Genomic DNA, 4,385 nt, shown 5'->3' on the forward strand with positions numbered 1-4,385 from the left:
GGTGAACTATTCTGCATGCAGAAAGTGAAACGTGAAAGAAAAAAAATAAAGTGCTTGAATCTGTTACTACACTTACATTAAAAAATTAGTTGTTAGTGGTTTTAGAAATATTAGTTTTATCTTACCTATTTGGCCGGAGAATGCTTTGCAAAAGCTGAGAATTGGATGGAGTCTAAGAAGTTCAGTCTTCTGAACCATGAACTTAATTTTCCTGACTCCAACTTTCAGAGCCATAAGGAGACATAGTCTGCTGTCTGAAAGATCATCCCTGTCCAATTTTGCCGGCACCAGTATTGCAATGAAAATAAAATGGATATTAATTACTGACTGATTACAACATGTCCGTTTTCCTAAGTATTCTCCTATGTGGCTTTTGTGAATAGATGTCATTATACTCTTTCATGGTTTCTAGCTATTCCAGTTTTTCTTTTAAAAGGAAGTACTAAAAAAAAAGTTTTTATCTTCGAATGCAGTTCCTGTACCTTGTATATTATTATTGTTAATGTTGTTGTTGACCACAAAAGTCCAATCAGAGTACCAGTTTGGAGGATTTTTAATCCTTCTCAGTAAAAACAAAGGCACAGTCTTTCTCCCAAGGACATTGCAAACTGGTGTGAAATGCAAAGTTTGGGATAGACAGGGTCCATAAATAGAAGGGGAATTTTCAAGGTGATGGAGGAGAGCAGCAAAAATAGAGTCCTATGGTTAAATTTATGTTTAATTAACATTAAAACTGTTAATTTTGTATGCAACTTGGTAGTTCAAATAATGTTAGGCTTTTGGTTTTGGTTGTATTTTCTTTGTTTGTTTGCTTGTTTTAACAAATAAGTACATGCTTGTTATCCCTGTGTTGTTCTTCTGTGGTGGGCCTGGGGTAGACGCTGCAGGTGAACTGTGTTCTGGGGGAATCCGAACAAGCAATGGACTTCTGGATTAGATCTGTGGTTAGATCTTTTCTTTAAAATAAAACTACATTGGTGCAGTTTGGCTCATCCATCTGGATAACTTGAAAATAACTCCTTCTGCTTTGAGTATCTGGTTATAATTTTAAGTGTTTCGGAACTGTTGCTCTATTTTAAGTCTTTTAAAAATTAATTTCGTGTCCATTAAAGCCTCCCTCCTCATAGCCTCCTTAGTGAAATGATATTGTTTGGTTGCTTTTGGAAAGTCAAGAATCACAACAGAATTCTTTCACTGCCTTCTGGAATTTTGGCCATTTTACCTAACAGTGAGAAAAGAAATAGGAGATCAGTTGTTACAGTGTTTCTTTTCTAGTCTGTATTTTTGCTGACATTGGGAGATAGACGCAGGTTTTCTACAATTAGATTGAAATTCAACATGACTTGCAATAAAAAAATTATTGTCTTATCTACCTGGTTTAATCAAAAACAAAATTTGGAAAGGTAGATATTCTTTTAGTTTGTATTTATTTTTTACAAGCTGCCATGGCTTCCAGTCACTTCCCCACTACTGTTCTATCATGGGTCAGTCACCTGACTCTAGGATTTCAAGTTTATCATCAAATTTCTGCAAAATAATAATTTATTTCCTGCCTCTCACCAGTCACAGACCAGTCCCACTAAAGTGTTCTCCACTCCAGGGAGAAACTTCTTGCCATCAGAACTAAACACATCAGAAAATAAAGGGAAATTTGCCTAGGGACTTCAGTGCATCAATAGCACTACAATACAGTACAATAGCAGTACTTCATCTACTCTATGCTTTTCTTTTCTGAGTAACAGTTATTTTCAGCCTTTTTCAACTAACAGACTTTTTTTTTTTTTTTTTTGAAGCATGAATCCCTGAAAAACGTGAGCTTTCTGGTAATGTCCTTTTCTCAGTTACTTTCACATCTCTCAAGAAATCACCCCCAGACTGACAATAGTCCACACATTAAAAACTACTTTGCTGTAAGAAAGATAAAGATGCCTCAACAGCAGAATGTTGCTGTTTGAGAACTTCACTGTCTTAATCTTAAATCATCCTCTAATCCCTGTTTCACACATGCTTCGCATTTTAATGGAGCCTTGTCTTGGCTTTGCAGACACTTCCACTTGCACTAGTTCTCATTGGAAAGTGAGCGAGTTCCCAGGTACAAACTCCTTGTCACAGGAGTGCTGGTGGGTGGCACGGCGTGGGCAGAGGTTGCATGCTCACTGTGCTGCACTGAAAAGCAGGAGAGGACAAATTCAAAGGATGACAGAGCTGAAGTGTGAATATCCAAGTGCTGTAACACTCCTTCAGCTGGAGCATTTCAGCTGGACTCGTTAATGATATGTTCACTGTTCATCTCCAAGCCCACTCAGTCTTTCTTACATTTTCTCAGTAGGGCAACTATGGTGATAGTGGGATTTTTTTTAATGGGGATCTTTGTCCACTGAAAGCTGGACTGAATTGCCACGTATTTTCATCTGAAGGCCTTGTTTCTACATTTTCAGTGCTTTGGGGACTCCAGTTAATTCCTCCTTTTTCTTTTCTCCCAAGAAGCCTTTAAAAGATTAAAAAAAACAAAACAAAACAACAACAACAAAAAAATCCCCCAAACCCCAGCAAAATCTGGGAGAGGAAAAAAAAACCACCAAAAGGACTTTAAACATGTGTTATACATGATAGTAACAGCTGCAGCCCTGTTGACAATATAATACTGCTGCAATCCCCAGGATATAACTCAGATACTGAATTTCAGAGTACAGAAGAATGGTGCTTGAAGATTCTTGAAAAGAATTATGTTTGGGCCCACTGGAAGGGGAAAGAAAGTTTAAGTAAAACAAAGAGGAAGTTGCTGGTGGTCCAGTGCAGAACCACAAATACAGTCTGGTAAAAAAAAGAGAAGTTAGTATACCCACAATAAACACATTCAGCTGATATGCACACTTTTTCTGCTGTTATCTTAAATTTTCAAGGTTATTTGTTTTTAGTGCTATTAGGGACAGAAGCACATGGTGAAGGCTGTTGCTTTTGTATTGATATGCTGTTAACAAGCAATGAACACATGCTAATATTACAGCAATGGAAGGAAGAAAAATAATATCAGTGATGTAACTGAGGATATTGAGAGAACAAGACCCTTCTTTTCTCCTTCTCTTTCTTTACAATGAGCGAATGCCAAGAGCAGTTGCAAGGCAATTTTTAATCCTTTCCTCTTCTTTAATCACACTAACGTTTGCTTTCAGAAAGAATTAATTGTAAAACATACCTTCTTCAAGAAATAAAACCATAGAACTTGTTCCAGTTTCTACTGTGAATGAAAGTTTCCACTCTGCTAATACTAGCCCCCCAAAAAATTTCAAGAGTAAATTAATCTGTTTACTGTATGATATCTGCTTCTTCTGCTAAGCGTGTTAGTTTTATGGGATAAACAGTTCTTAGAGAAGATAAGAAACTCTGTATTAACCCCTTATCCCTAGCAATGTCCGCTGTGTTCAGTCTCCTCATTACGCTTGCATAGCTAGAACCTACACAACAGCCAAGCCTTGCCTGGGAGCAACACCTGGGTCCACGCTGCTGAGCAAAGGTCAGCTGGAGGCTCTTCCCATTGCCTACCTCCTGGGACAACCCCAGGGCTGACCATAAAGAGTGATTCATGGTCACAAGGGAAAAGTTCAGGTGCAGTCTGTCACCAGTAGAATACTTATCCTGGGAGTGTGCCCTGCTATTCTGTGCCTGAGCCGATGGCAGCTCTGTCGCCTGCTCATCACAAGTTTGTCTGAATTTCCCCTTAGAAAGGTCCCAGTTACCTACCAAAGGAAAGGCTGGGTTTCTGGGAATTTTTGTTCAGCCTTCCTGCGCAGGAGATGGAAGCAGATCTGGTGGGATTTGTATCAGCCTAACTTTGAACTCTTGCAAATGGGATGAACTCGTAGCAGAAGGCTCTTGTTTGAGCAGTGGAAAGAAAAAGCCAATTGTAGAGCACTGACTCATCTGACCTATTTTACATGTCTAGTTTAAGATGAATGAACACCATGGAAATAATTTACTCTGAAGGTATCACAAAGAGGTTTGTCCAGACATTAATATCAACATTGTGGATTTTTATCATTGATCAGATGAATCCTACACAAGAAGCTGGGCGTCATGAGGAACCCGGAATTCCTGTCTTCACCAAATATAGATGTAGCCAATCGCAGCAATTTACCTCCCAGTTTAAGCAACAGAAGTAGAAACACAGATTGAGAGGCGTTTAACTGTGTAGTGTCTCTGTACATGGTTCATTGCTGTCCCATCAGTGATGCTAATCATTACAGAGCAAGTGAAAACAGGAATCAGAATCCTCCCAGGCAAGAAAGCAAGTGACTGATGTTAAACTGCGCTGGTGAAAATAATAAAACAAGATTGTATGTGACAGAAAATCAGGACCTTAGAGTCAAGCACTAGGCTCAGTGCAT

Source organism: Numenius arquata, chromosome 9 (assembly GCF_964106895.1).
Source record: "Numenius arquata chromosome 9, bNumArq3.hap1.1, whole genome shotgun sequence".
Lineage (NCBI taxonomy): Eukaryota > Metazoa > Chordata > Aves > Charadriiformes > Scolopacidae > Numenius > Numenius arquata.